Here is a 16,502-nt window from a genome sequence, read left to right on the forward strand (position 1 = left end):
GCAGGAAGGGAAGCAAAGTAAGCATATTCTGAGAATTGTGTCCGCAGATAAAATGAAAAGCAAAGGCTTTTCAGATATATAAAACCTAAATAGTGTAATACTCATGGACCTACAGTGAAGTAATCACCAAATAACTTACTTCTGTGAGAATAAGAGAATCAAGAAGTCAGATGGAAATATATACGTATGTATATATGTGTGTATATATGTATGTATATGTGTGTATGTATATATGTGTGTATATATATGTATATATTTGGCTCAAATATATATATATAGAGAGGGAGAGTCAAAAGAATGGTAACATATACAACATATACCAGTAGGCAAATCTCTGCCTATGTAAATTGGTTAATTTTGTGTGTGACCTTAACTGGACCATTAGGTGCCGAGATATTTGGTTAAACGTTATTCTGATTATGTTTCTGAAAGTATTTCTAGATAAGATTAATGTTTAAATGAATATACTGAGTAAAGCTGATTTTTTCATCTGAATGTGAATGGACATTATTCAATCTGTTGAAGGCCAGAATACAACATAAGGCAGAGTAAGGAAGAATTCACTCTCTGAATGACTGTTTTCAAGCTGGGACTCAGGTCTCCGGCCTTCAGGCTTGGTCTCAGATTGGACTTACACCTTCAGCTCTTCTGGTTTTTGGACTCAGAATAGGATTGGGGCTTAAACTGTCAGATTTCCTGGTTCTCAGGTCTTTGGATTCTGATTGGAATGATGTCATTGGCTTTCCAGAGTCTTTAGCTTGCTGACTGCACATCTTGGAAGTTCTCAGCTTTCATAATCAATTACAATTGAATATAAGGTGATTCTTTATATATACATTCTTATAATATATGTGTACCAATTTCTTATATATATTGCATATTTATATGTTTCTATATTTCTTATAAGTATACATATATATTTCTTCTATTTTATCTCTCTGGAAGACTGATTATCTACTTATTGATCTATCAATCTACCTATGAGGGTAAAAACTAAACAAATGTCTTAATTTAGTCAATTGTAACCAGTGAAATAGGAAGGGACTGTTCTGTATGAATCCTGTCTAGGTGTGGTTTTGGTTTATGAAGAAGCTAAATATGTGCTGATTAATGTCTATTAAAAATAAATATACAAATATAAAATACTGATTAATAGACATTAATCAGTATATATTTATATTTATATATTTGTATTTGTCAATTAAAAGTAATGTATACATTACAAAATGTACACATTAAATACATTCAGTTATTTGGCTCAACACACACAGAAAAAAATCAAGACATATTTATATTTTTAACAAGAAACAAAGGAAATTTTTAAAGATATTACATAATAAATAGATACCCACAAGAGAGCAAAAATAAACTGAAGTATAATCATTATCATTAAAATGTAATGTGCTTGTTATATTTAACAAAGACTATCCAATTGGATTTAAAAATACTATCTACAAGTTTGTTTGGAGAGATGCCTAAAATACAGGAGCTTAAAGATTGAATAAAGAGAATAAACATAACAGGGGAAGAGGGGAGAGAGAGAGGAGAGAGAGCACCATGATCTAACAATGTTAATAGTATTCAAAATATAATGAATCTTCTCCTAACGGTGTATATAAGTAGGCATGAGTATAAGAGTAACAGTTCACTGAGGATATGTAAAAATCATAAGAACATAGCAATATAACTTTAAAATGTTTAATTCTCACTACCAGGTATATACAAAAGAAACTCAAATCAGTATGCCAAAGAAATGTCTGCACTCCCATTTATTGTAGCATTATTCACGATAGTCAAGATGTGTGAATAACCTGTGTTGTTAACAACTGAATGCATTTAAGAATGGGATATATATACTCAAATACTATTCCACACTTAAAAACAGGAAATTCTATCATATGGGATAACATAGTGGTTGTACTAATTTACATTCCCACCAACAGTGTACAAAGGTTCCCTTTACTGCACATATTGACCCGCATTCGTTATTGTCTTCTGGGTAAAAGCCATTTTAACTGGGGTGAGATGATAGCTTACTGTAGTTTTGAATTTGCAGTTCTCTGATAATCAGTGATTTTAAGCACTTTTTCATATAACTATTTGCAATAGGTATGTCTTCTTTAGGGTAATTGCTAAGTACATCTTTTGCCCATTTTTGATCAGATTATTAGGTTTTTCTCTATAGAGTTGTTTGAGCTCCTTATATATTCTGGTTATTAATCCCTTGTCAGATGGGGGGTTTGGAAATATTTTATTCCATTCTGTGGGTTGTCTCTTCATTTTGTGGGTTGTTTCCTTTGCTGGGCAGAAGCTTTTTAACTTTGTGTCCATTTTTGCTGTGGTTGTCTGTGTTTTTGAAGTATTGTTCATAATTTTTCCCCAGACCAATGTCTTGGATATTTTCCCCAATGTTTTCCTGTAGTAGTTTCATAGTTTGAGGTCTTAGATTTAAGTCTTAGATCCATCTTGATTTGATTTTTGTAAATGGCAACAACTTTGTTGAATTTAGCAGTTCTGTTTTTCTTATGTGTACATGTGTGTGATGTCTTTAGATTTTTCCAAATATAAGATCATATCAGTGAACAAGACAATTGGAATTTTTCCTTTCCAAGTTTGATACCCTTTAATTCTTTGTCTTGTCTGATTGCTCTAGTTAGGACTTCCAGTGCTATGCTGAACAACAGTGTTGAAATTGAGCATTCTTGTCATGTTCAGATTTCAGAGGAAAGGCTTTCAGTTTTTCTCCATTTAGTAAACAATGATTAACTTTGAAGAAAATGTGAAGACTTTTGAATAAAATTTACTTTAACAGTATAGGTATAAACTTATTATCTAGGTATATTCTTAGCTCAAGTTTTCCCAGATTAATTGTACTAATTACTTTGCAAAATACTGACATTTAACAGTAAAAATATTAAAAAGGGGAAAGAAAAAATCTTATTTATAGAATAATGCTAATTAAATATTTAGAAGAAATGGTAAAAATAGAAATATCACCATTTAATAATCATCTTAATAAAAACTGACTAAGGAAAAATTCATTAGTCAATGTGAAGTAACTAGATTATAGGTGCCAAGATATTCAAAAAGCCTGAAATTATTGCCTCACAAATTACCAATTAATGACAAAAGGAACAGAAATAATTTTATAACAAAAATAGTTTGTGAATACTACCTTAATATCACCAATTATGGAGCCATTAGAAAATTACCATTAGCTATTTATTCTTGTTAAAGATGATATTTCATTGCAATAGAGTGATGACTTTTTCTCTCTAAATTATTGCTATATGTATATGTGTGTGTGTGTATATATATATATATGAAATGAGATGATATAAAAAGGGAACCTATTTTCAACCCAAATAAGTATTTTTTTCTTCAACGCTAAATATAGCTTGTTAAAAATAAACATCTGTCAAGTAACTTTTTTATGAGATTGTTTATTTTTATTAGTAAATAAATATTGAAAGTCATGATTTCATAAATTAATAGAATGATTTAGACTTTATAAAATTTTAGAAAAAGGTAATATGTTATTATATAATATATAGATATTTACCAAATAGATAAACATTCATTGAGAATGTGTGTGGTTTACGAAAGTCTCTGAAATTTTCATTTCTAAACACATTCTTTGTGAGGTTTGAATTCTCAGTTCTCTGGAGTTGATGTGGCTCTAAAATGATATAACAATGGAAATTTTATTAATATATATTTTAAATGAGAAACTAATATTTAGAAGGCAAATGTTGAATAAACGTTTTTATATTCAAAGTTTATAATCTGGTAGATTGATTCAGATAAACACCCCAAACTTATAATGAAGACCAAAGTTAATCAAAAGCTATTTTCTCCCTATTGCTTCACTAAAGTATAGTTTCTGCTTTTACTATAAAATCCCGATTCCTTATATGAGGAGATGGTACTTAATCTCAGATTATGGTTTGAAGCAGAATGACAAAGCAATATCAATGGTTTGCTCATTTGTGTTGTGGAGTAGTATTCAATTATATGAATATATGACAAGTTGGTTATCAGCTCACCTTTTAATGGAAATTTAGATTGCTTGTTTTCATTTATTATGAATAAAGTCACTATGAACAATCATGTAAAAAGTTTTCAACTTTTTGTAACCAGTTGATGGGGCGGGGGGAAGTTGAGCTCAAATACCTCTGCCCAGTGACACAGCATGGAAACATCAATAACAAATGGAGAATGTTGACATTTCTCTAATAATAAAGTTAAATCAGATTTTCATAGCAGGAGCTACAACACATTTTATGAACCAATAAAGAAAGATTTCTCTATGTCAGAGATTTTACAAGGCAGTGCATCTAAGGCTGAATGTTTCACTTAAATGTTTGTCAATGTGCTATTTAATTTTTATCTAATTCCCAAAATATCAGGAAGAATATGAGCTATCATGCTGACAAGGATATTTTTGAAGAGTTGGGATTTGGGATGCCCTTCCCCATCCTGAAGTGTTCGGTGCATCTGAAGTCTCAAGTGCTGTCTAGTACTGCTCTATGGCACAGTATGTTTTTTGGAATGTATATTTCAGATAGGCTGACAAATATTACTGATAGCAGAGACCTAGAGCTTAGGATAAGACAAAGCCATGTGTGTAAGGGATAAATTTCATGAAAGGAGAGCAAAGATATATAGCCAGCTGTTTGTAAAAATGATGCCTTAGGAAGGAAAGGAGGGGATACTTGTCAACAGGGTGGACTGAACTAATGAGGGTAGGTCCTGGACACTGAAAAATTCAAAATCTCCAGGAATCATGTTTTAATATGTATGATTAGGCTCAAAAGAAATGACAACGGAATCAATTCTAAGGTACAAATAAAAAGAGGGTAAAGCAGAATTGTTAGATCAAAATATTTTGATTTGTTTTAAAATGATGGCCATGCCATAGACCTTCACATTTAGCTAGAGGGAGATGAAATTGAGTATCTTGCACAAAATCATTACTGAGGAAATGCTAACTCTGCTTCTAAATGAGACTCAATTTTTACCCCAATGTCTTGGATATGAAGTAAGGAAGCAGGAGGCTTATAAGGATATGACTATGCTTAAATTGCCAATAAGTTATAGAAACTACAAATCAAAAATTATTTTTAAAATGGTGTGAATTTAGACAATCCATATGGGTTACAAAACAAATAAAATGTTTTATAGGAAAGTTTGCATATGAGGTCTTTCAAATATGACAGAAAACAACTTCCATGGTATATAATAAAGAGCTGACAAATAACTAAAGATAATAGAGAACTGTGAAGGAGACTTTAAAATAAGCATATATAAAGTGATCACACTGAAAAATGAACTAGAACCAGAAAGGAAAAAAATACATTAAAAATGGACATATTAAGAACTGGAAATTCTGTATACATGAAAATATAGTCATTGAGTGAAACAAAATACTGACAAATAGACAAACCAAACTACTTATGAGAATTATTTTAAGATGGAAAAAATGAACTGGAAGTAAAGTGGAAAACCTGAGGAAAGAAAAGCAAGTCTTTGAATTGAGGCTTGGCAACAGAGATAATCACATGTAATGTTTTAGTCTATTTGTATATTCTTTTTGTGGGCCGTGTAGTCAATTTAGAACAGTTCTAAAATGTTTTTCTCCTGTGATTTTATTTTCCTTAATTATTTGCACCACTTCCAAAACTGTACATTTGACAAATGTATGCATTGCTACTGTGGTCACCAAAATTGTAGGGGCATCAAGGGAAGTGAGCCTGTCTACCTTGAAATTGTTACTGTTGTCTTTACAGAGGTATCATCATCTCTTTGAGGGTTCTCTCAAAGTATTTGCTTTGAGTGCAGTAACTCATCCCAGAGATAGAAACAGAGAATAAGAACCTGTAACTCAAAACAGCATGTCTGGAGTGGCATCAGACAAATCCTGCAATTCCAATACATTTTATAAGATGATGACTTTAGAACAGTAGAATAAGGAAAGGAATTTTGGCTACAGTATAATATGAGTCCCATTGTTTAAAAAGTTAGAGTTGTATGGAAGTTTAATGATGGAATGCTCATGTAAGCATGAGTTCCTATGGATATTTTATTTTTAGCATTTGACATACACATTGAAGAATGTGTAAAATGTTGACAAAAAGATAAAAATAATCTTATGCAAAAATAGAAATGCCACAAGCAATGTCACATAATCTGACTTGGAAAGAGGGAACAGTGTTCTTTATTGGATACTGAAAGAAAAAATGGGGTGTTAAACTAGAAAAGTGGAGGTGTAATGTGGAGATACTATAAGACAGTTTGAAATAAGGAGTGAATATTAGAAATCTAAGAAATAGATAAGAATTAAAAGTTGATCATGGAATACAGAAAAAGGAAAACAGCCAGTTAGATCTACAGTTTGTAAAAATAAGGAGGACAAAAATTGTGATAAAAAGGAATTTAAAAACAGACTCACTGATGAATCAAAAGAGAACAGATATTCAAGGTATGAGGGGTTATTGTCAAATGCTGAGATGTTTTATTGAAAAGGAGTGAAAGTGGGAAAGGAGTTTAGTGGAATGTATTAAAGCAAAGGGACATTATTGAAATTAATCATTGGATGCCTATTGCTGATCTTTAATAGAGTGCTTTTTGAAGTGATAGTGGAATTTTCAGTTTTCAAAGTTAAAACGGTGTGCCAATTGTCATCTAAAAATACATTCCCTGAGCCTTTTTGGGAACATGGCTGCATCTAGCTGCTGTCGAGTCTAGAAAATGTCATTTTTAACGTATCCATGGCACTGTATTTTGAGTCTTCTTATATTGCAACCTAAACTTTATTCTAACTAAAGCAGATGTTAGTATCACTAGAGGGTTAGTCCTGTGAAAGAAACTGAAAATACGTGACATTAGAATAGTGCTCAGGCAGTATAGGCAGGTAAGGTTGGAAAGCTGATGACCCTTGTTATGCCATTATAGTTGATAAATTTTCGTCTTTGGAAAGGTAACTAAGCCACATTTTGTTAAGCAAATCAGGTGACTATTGAGCCTATATTTTCGAAGAAATAATTACAAAGATCCATAATGTTAACAATATGTTGCCTGTTTCTTGTTGCTTTATGCAAATTACTACAATAAAGAGAACCTCAGATGAGATCTGACTTACTTTCAAAACAAAATGAAAGGCGAAGTCCAAAAATATGGGACTTTGCAGGGTGGCAATATCTAAATCATCTTTTTTTTACTACCCCCAAACCGAAAGACAAAAATGTCAGTCTAAAAACATGTATTGATACTTCTGATTAAGATTTCTAATCCATAAAGGTATCTAAGTTTGTAGCAAACCTCAGATTTGGAGTATTGTCTTTCACTCCCATGTATTGTGTCAGAGACCTTCAAGTTGCCTCCATCAAAATAAGTTAGAAATAGGCACAGACGAGAAAATCACAAGTCAGGCTTAGGAAGTATGTCCATAAAATAACACCGATTTTTTTTTCCTGGCATATTAGTACTGAGGGGAAGCAAATAGGCCATGGGTCTAAAAATTTTTGAGAGAGCAATTACAAATAAATCACAAGACTGACCTAAAAATTTTTATTGTTTATCTCTAAAACTATTCTCAGGCTCCCAGAACTGCACCTGCAAAAAGTAGTTTGTGTAAGTATGCAGCCTCCAAGGAGAATATAGATTCATTCTTCAGATGTAGCCACAGAAGCTAATGAACACAATGATTAACCTCCCAGAAGGCAGAGACATGTGCCATGGAAGACAGAGGAGGAGATCGTTTTTCTCACAGCTCAGAATCTGAGTCTACCCAATACTCAACTTTCTACAGTCTGCCTTTATTAGTTCTTCCCAAAAAGACATCATCATTATGTATGAACTGACTTGTTTCCCATTCTATTTTCTCAATGAATTCTTTTTAACTACAGTAATTTTGTTTCTGTTCCACTCTCATATATTATTTTCATCAGCAACTTCAGACCCAGGCAAGAAGGGGTGCTGCTTTGGACTCCATATTTTGTCAAACTCAATTCGATCCTTCCCCAGCCTAACCCCAGTTTTCAAGGTAAGAATTGCATAGGCCAAAGGGCAGTGATGCCTTTGTCTAGTTGAAGAATAGGCTCCACTTCTGGGCCATGCTTTGAATGTCTAATAGTCCACAGAGCCCTGCTCAAATAGATCCTAATTGGCTTCCAGGTATTTTACAGACCTGCTACCCGTGTCATCCTCCTGAAAGTTGCTGGCCTTAACTTAAACTCAAGAACTGGCTAAGGGTAGCAATGTAGTCTGGCTTGCAAACTGGGGTGTCACCTGATTAATCATAAGAGAAGGGAGTGAAGAGAAGAGAGGGTCATGGTTACAAATTCAGAGCTAGGGTTATCTTTCCTCATGTTTTCATATATTCTAGGATATAAAAACAAGAATCTGAGGATTCTGAATTTGTCAACATAAGTGAATAGAATGTATTATATTTAACGGTCTAATTTGTTTGGTTTATATATTTTTAATTTTATTTATTTATTTTTTGAGAAGCTGGATTGCAGTGGCACAACCTGGGCTCAGTGTAACTTCCATCTCCCAGGCTCAAGAGATCCTCCCACCTCAGCGTCTCAAGTAGCTGGGACTACAGGAACGTGCCACCATGCCTGGCTAAGATGGATTTTTTTGTCGAGATGGGGTTTCACTATGTGGCTCAGGCTGGTCTCAAACTCCAGTACTCCAGGGATCCTCCTGCCTAGGCCCCCCAAAGTGTTGGGATTACAGGCGTGAGCCACTGCACCTGGGCTGTTTGTAATTATTTAATATTGTTTGTCTTAACCATATATCAAGTTGTTTATAAACAATAAATTTATTTCGCACAGTTCTGTAAGTTGGAAAATCCACAATTAAGGTGTCAGCAGATTTGATGTCTGGGGAGGGCCCACTTTCCCATAATGACACCCTCTCACTCTGTCTTCACAGGGTGAAAGGGGTTAGCTAGCTTTTTGAGGTCTTTTTGTAAGGGCACTAATCCCCTTCACAGAGGCTCTGCCCTCCTCATCTAGTCACCTCCCAAAGGCCCCACCTCGTAATAGCATCACATTAAGGATTAGGTTTTAATGTATGATTTTTGGAGGGACATGAACATTCAAACCATTGCATAGGTATAGGATATGTAAGACTACATATGTAGTATTTTTCTTGCCCCATAAATATTGTCACATACCTGAATATGTCTGTATAAATCCAAATATGTTGGATATAGAGGACAGATTATTCTTATATTAGTTTATAAGTTGCCAGAATATAGGATCTGTTACAGAACCTAATAGAGAGGGATGCCCATTAACCACAGATTCTGAGATTTGTGCTGGAAGAGGTAATAGGCTAGGACCTTGGGCTTTGTCCTTTGGAGGAAGAATGAGTTCACTTTGTTGGAAGCAGAGTGTGCACTGATAAATGGTTGCCATAGGACAGACTCTGGCAGCCTACAAGTTATTCCCTTCGAATGTTTTCCCCTCTTTTTCCGGGCATGTGGCTACAGAGCTGTGAACGATTTCTGTTGTCATCACACGTATCAGCCATGTGAGGCTCTGTAATAAGTTCTCACCAATGGAATATGACCAAAGTAATGTGTTCATTAGGTTAAAAGGAGATTTCTTACTCTGGTCTTGCTCACTTTTCCCTTCCTGCAGACTGAAGTGTAGATATGGTAGAGGTGCAGCATCAGTCATGCTGATGAAGACAGCATCCATGGGATTGATGGAGGAAGAAAATGCACTCAATAAAAATTCACAGAGTAAAGCTGCCTTATGTGAGTGAGACAAACTTCACTCTTTAAGCGATTGTATTTTTCCCCCAGCAGTTTAGCCTTTAGTCTAAGAAAACTGCTTAGAAAAATATGGCCTTATTGTTACTCATTTAAAGTGGGCAAATGAAGTTATTATGATGAGCACAAACTACTTGTCTATCTTTCATTAGAGTAGCTATGGGACAGAATGTGTAGACAGAACTCAGTTATAATGTCATTTTTTTCCGTATAACTCCTCTCATGCTTAGGAAGTAAGATATTAGAATTCTAGGAAGACTCAGATTTATGTAGTCATTTGGAACCTTATGAATATCTTCTTCAACTTTCAGAAATATTACATATATATACACACAATAGTTTATAGAAAATTTAGTATAGTGTCTAATATAGGATTTATGTATAGTACATAGTATACAGATTATATAGAGTATAGAAACTATATGACATTAGAGCATTTACAGTAATACTGTATATTACTCTTCGTGTATTCGTTAATTTTAATATCTATTTCAATTTACTTTTCACACATTCACAACATTTATGTTTTCTAGAAGTATTTTAAAATTTCTATTTTTACAATTCGCAGAATAATAAAATTACTCAGTTGTTTTAAAATTAGGTAGAAAATAGTAACTCATAAGAAACTACCTAGAAGCACATAATTAACTTTATGAATGTATAAATGAGTTTGTCATTTGCTAGAAGCCAATGAGATACATGCTTGGTGTTTAATCTGTCAAGCATTACTTTTTGAAAATATTAAGCAGAGACATCTTCTAAATCTGAGTCATAGACCAAGTCTCAGTCTCTCTACGTACATAATATATAATATACTCTATATATGTATATATCACACCCATACACACACACATGCACACTGTTAGGATCAGTTGGTTTATATGTTTTTAAGTCATGTATTTTTTAACTGAAATTCTGTATAGATGTTCTATCCATTATTGAAAGTGGGGTATTCAAGTCTCCATCTATTAATGTAGAACTATCTATTCTTACCTTCAAGTTTGTCAGTACTTGCTTCATATTATTTTAGGACTATGTTGTTTTGAGAATATATGTTTATAATTACATCTTCTTAATGAATTGACACTTTTTAAAATATACACCTCCCTCTTCCTCATATACCAGTTATAAACTTACTTTGATATTACCACCATAGCTTGCTTTTTGGTTGATATTGGTATGGAATATCTTTTTCTATCCTTTAACTTTCAATCTGAGTCTTTAGATCTAATGTGAGTCTCTTGAAGTTGTGTCGTTTTTGGAATTCACTCTATTTTGTCTTTTGATTGAAGAGTTTGATACATTTCTATTTCAAGTAATTATTGATTTACAAAGGACTTACTTCTGCCATATTGCTGTTTTTTTCTATATAACTATATATACTTTGCTCTCATTTTCTCTGTTATTACCTTTTCTGTTTGCTTTTAGTTGAGTTTGCAAATAGGGCGCTACTTAATTCCCTTCCCTCATTTTTTGTGTATTATTTTGTGGATATTTTCTCTGTGCTTATTATAGGTATAATATTCAAGATCCTATATTTATCACTATGTACTTTGAACTAAAGTTAACATCCCCAGCATGCAAATACCCTACTCCTATGTAACTTCACTCCCTTTTATGTTGTTTCTCTTATAAGTTACACATTTCTACATTTTATGCTCAGAAGTATAATGATTTTTATATAATTATAGTTATTTTGATATTGTTTCTGCTAGAAATTATTTAAGAAACAGTTATAAATAAATACAGTAATATTGGCTTTTATATTTAATTACACATTTTGATAATTTCAAATATTCTACAGTTTTGTTCTCAAACTGTATTTTCTGCTTGCTCAAATCTTCTGTCTTTTAAAATGTCTATTATAATTTTAGCTCCAGAATTTATGTTTAGTTCTCTTTGGAATTTATTTCTTTCTTACATTCCATTTTGCTTGTGCATCATTTTCATGATTCTTTATGTTTTTACTTTTATGTTTTTCTGTGAAGACAGTTATGTACCACATAATGATATTTCAGTCAATGGGGAACCAACCACATTTATGATTGTCCTCCCATAGGATTATAATATTGTATTTTGACTGTACCTTTTCTATGTTTATACATGTTTAGATACACAATACTTCTCACTGTGTTAGTCACCTACAATATTTAGTATAGTAACATTCAGTACAGGTTTCTAGCCTAGGAGCAATAGGCTACACCATATAGTCTAGACGTATAGTACGTTATACCATCTGGCTTTACGTGAATACAATCTGATGATGCTCATTGACAAAATTGTCTAATAATGCATTTCTTAGGACATATTCCCATTGGTAAGAACATATAACTGTATATTTAAAACCTTTTCTAGTAAATCCAATGTCTGGACTTCCTCAGGGACAGTTTCTGTCAATTTATTTTGTTCTGTTACATGAGCCATATTTTCCTATTTGTCAGCCTTGTGATTTTTGTAGAAACCTGGATATTTGGATATTACTGTGTGGTAACTTGGAGATTCTCTCCTGTCCTCAAAGTTTGTTATTTTCTGGTTGAGACTGTAGTAGACGTTTAATTACTTTCTAACCTATTTTGCAGACTGAATAGTCTTTTCTTGTGTGATAACTGACATGTTTGTTCTTTAGCTTGTGTTCAGCTATAGTATTGGCATATTTTTTTTGTTTTTATTACCAGGCTCTAAAACAAACAAGCAAGCAAACAAAAAACGCTTCTCCCAATATTTGAGATTAGCTCTGTGCGATAAACACAGACGTTTAACCAGACTTGCATTAAGTCTATTGATTAGCCTGAGATAAAAGCTTTGGGTCTTGCTGAGCATGTCTCTTGCCCTGGACATATATGTGGCTTTCTTTTGTTGTTGTTGTTGTTGTTGTTGTTGTTGAGACGGAGTCTCGCTCTGTCTCCCAGGCTGGAGTGCAGTGGCCGGATCTCAGCTCACTGCAAGCTCCGCCTCCCGGGTTTACGCCATTCTCTCGCCTCAGCCTCCCGAGTAGCTGGGACTACAGGCGCCCGCCATCTCGCCCGGCTAATTTTTTGTATTTTTTTAGTAGAGACGGGGTTTCACCGTGTTAGCCAGGATGGTCTCGATCTCCTGACCTCGTGATCCGCCCGTCTCGGCCTCCCAAAGTGCTGGGATTACAGGCTTGAGCCACTGCGCCCGGCCTATGTGGCTTTCTTAATTGCCTTGTATGCATGGATGCTTTTGAATGTCTTAAATTTTCAAAGAAAGTCTCCCCTAGATGTTCCTCCTCAGCCTTAGGTAGTTTATTACAGGTTTAGAACATAATATTTTGTCCAGGTATTTTTGATTTATTAGATCATTTTGTAGTTTTTTGTTTGTTTGTTTGAGATGGAGTTTCACTCTTGTTGCCCAGGCTGGAGTACAATGGTGCCATCTTGGCTTACCACAACCTCCGCCTCCCAGGCTCATGTGATTCTCCTGCCTCATCCTCCCAAGTAGCTGGGATTACAGGCATGCACCACCACATCTGGCTAATTTTGTGTTTTAGTAGAGACGTGGTTTCTCCCATGTTGCTCAAACTGGTTTTGAACTCCTGACCTCAGGTGATCCACCCACCTCGGCCTCCCAAAGTGCTGGGATTACAGGAGTGAGCCACCATGCCTGGTCTATCTTGTGGTTATTTTGAATGATGCTCATTCTTTTTCCAGCCTGAATTCTTAATTAAGTGAAAGATTGCTGAGCACCTTGTCTCAATCCTTCAAGTAGTCTTCAAAGAGTTTATAGCAGGCATGCACAATAATTTGCAAATGAGGTTTGTTCCACTCTCTTCAGTCCCAGGACCCAGGGTCCTACATTGGGAGCATAAGCTACCTTCAAGACTGTTACCATCCTGTGAAGGGGGTGGAGCAAGGGAAAGCAAAAATATCACAAATATTTTTATTTTTTATATCAGCTATCTTTTTCTTGAGTCAGCATTTACTTTGTTGCTTTGTTGCAGCATTTCTTGCTGTAAACCTGGAACTATTTTTTAAAAATTCTAATGAAGTTGTATCTGACTGGTTATGCTTATTTTTCAATGTTTTTATGGAGAGATGATAGTTAAATCTGGCCATTCCATTTTGCTGAGGTCATCCTCTCTCTAAATATGCCTCCCTAATCCTAATACAGGAGATTGCAAGAGGACAACTTGGCTCTAAAATCGATGCATGAACATGCCATTGGAATTGACCTTGCCAAAAGATGCCTCCCTAAATCCACAAGAACCTCCTTGTTTGAACACAGGTAGGCACTTAGAATTTTTTGGTATATTTTTGACCCACAGGGTGTTTAGAAGTGTTTTGTTTAATTTGAATATATTTGTGAATTTCCAGGAGCCTTTTCTTGTTGATAATTCTGATTTTATTCCATTTTGTTTGGAGTATATTCCTGATTGATCTCTACTGCTTTACATTTACTCATTCTGTTTGAGGCTTGGCATTTGATCTATTCTGGAAAATGTACCATGAGCACTTGGGAAGAATGTGTACTCTGTTGTTGTTGGGTCAAGTGTTCAATGCATATTTATTAGGTCTTGTTGATTGTTAACTTTACTACTGCCTTGTTAGTCTTCTTCATAGTTGCTCTAACCATTATTAAAAGAAGGACATTGAAGTCTCCAATTATTGTGGAAATGTCTTTTCTCCCCTGACTTCTGTCAGTTTTGCTTAGTGTACTGTTATTGCTTTTTAGGTACATATATATTCATAATTCTAATCTATTTCTAATGAGTTGATTGTTGTATGATTATCAAATATCCCTCTTTTTCTTTTGGTAACTGTTTTGGTGTTACTTTATTTGGTATTGGTATAGCCACCAGATTTCTTGTGTTGCCAACAAGAAATACTATATTCCATTGTGTTACTTTCGATTTTTTGTATGTTTAAATCTAAAATGTGTTTTGTATAGAAAACATATATTTGGAACTTTTTAAAAATTTAATTTGACAATTTCTGCCTTTTAGTTGGATTTTTAATTTGTTCACATTTAATATCATTGCTGATAAGGTTTGGGATACTGACATATGCGATTTTGCTGTTTATTTTTTGTATGTCTCATGTTATCTTTTTTACTGCTTTCTTTTGCATTGAGCATACATTTTCTATTGTAATGTTTAGATTTATTTAATACCTTACTCTTTTTTAAAAAAACATTTTCTTAGTGATTTCTCCAGGGTTTACTCTTTACAGCTTAACAGAATCTACTTTATATCAATACTAACGTAATTGTCATGAGATACAGAAATGTTATTTCAATATAGCTCTATACCTTCTTCCATTTTTGTGCTATTATTGTTTTATACATTACATTTATGTATGTAAAAAACCCAAACTTGCATTTTATTATTATTGCTGTACATGCATTCATCTTTTAAAGAAGCTGAATAAAAAAGGAGAGTAAATATATACTTTAAATTTTTCATATTGACTATTTTATCATTTCTGATTCTATTTATTAGCTTCTGTAGATTTAAGTTGATGCTATTGAGTCAAGTTACACTCTAGTACAATTTTGTTACATCCCATTTAAGTTTTCTCCTACCCACCTCTTTTATTCTATTATCTGATATAATTTTAAATGCTGTAAGTCCAATGATACAATTCATGCATATTATTTTATACACTTGCTTTTAAAGTCGCTTATTAAGATAAAGGACAGGAAATATGTATATATATTTCACATATACAGTATATATATTTCACATATATACAGAATATGTATTTCATATATACAGTATATATATATACAGTATATATAATATATGCACAGTATATATAATATATACCCACAGCATGTATAATATACAGTATATATAATATATACCCACAGTATATATAATATACAGTATATATAATACATACACACAGTATGTATAATATACAGTATATATTATATATACACACAGTATATATATAATATATACTGTATTTATAATATATACAGTATATATACTGTATTTTATAATTACATAAATACTTCAATCAGTTCTTTTTTTTTGTTTTTTGTTTTTAGATTTGAATTACCATACAAGGTTACTTGCTTTCAACCTGAATAACTTTCTGTTATATATTGTAAAGCAATTTTCCAAGTAACACATTTGCTCAGTTATATTTGGGTAATGATTTTATCTTTTTTTTTTTTTTTGAAACGGAGTCTCGCTCTGTCCCCCTGGCTGGAGTGCAGTGGCAGATCTCGGCTCACTGCAAGCTCCGTCTCCTGGGTTCACGCCATTCTCCTGCCTCAGCCTCCTGAGTAGCTGGGACTACAGGCGCCCGCCACCGCGCCCAGCTAATTTTTTGTATTTTTAGTAGAGACGGGGTTTCACCGTCTCGATCTCCTGACCTTGTGATCCGCCCGCCTCGGCCTCCCAAAGTGCTGGGATTACAGGCGTGAGCCACCGCGCCTGGCCTAACATTGTTTTTAATAGATACATTTGCTGGAAAACAATTCTTGGTTGACAGTGTTTATTATTTCATAGCCTCTGTGCATTCTGGCTTCTTTATTTTTTATTTTTTTAATGAGTTGTCAACTGTTAGTGGAATCCCCTCAAAGGTAACAAGTCATTCATTTTTTTCCAACTCCTTTAAGGATAGACCTCTTTGTCTTTTAATAAACTTTTATAGTATGTCTCTGTGTGAGTATCTTTGGATTTATCCTGCTTAGAGTTTATGGAGCTTCCTGGGTGTATAGATTTTTTTTTTTCATCAAATTTCAA

At 33.6% G+C, this 16,502-nt stretch overlaps 1 long non-coding RNA gene across 1 annotated transcript in view; it reads left to right on the plus strand.

Annotated features, from left to right (window-relative positions):
* The window catches only part of LOC117063634, a 239,123-nt gene that overhangs the window by 184,747 nt on the left and 37,874 nt on the right, over nt 1-16,502 (plus strand). The window contains exon 3 of the long non-coding RNA XR_004429022.1: nt 13,919-14,032. This is a non-coding gene — a long non-coding RNA (uncharacterized LOC117063634). The remainder of the gene's footprint in view (nt 1-13,918; nt 14,033-16,502) is intronic.

The sequence above is a fragment of the Trachypithecus francoisi genome, unplaced genomic scaffold, assembly GCF_009764315.1.
Source record: "Trachypithecus francoisi isolate TF-2019V2 unplaced genomic scaffold, Tfra_2.0 Lachesis_group18, whole genome shotgun sequence".
Classification (NCBI taxonomy): domain Eukaryota; kingdom Metazoa; phylum Chordata; class Mammalia; order Primates; family Cercopithecidae; genus Trachypithecus; species Trachypithecus francoisi.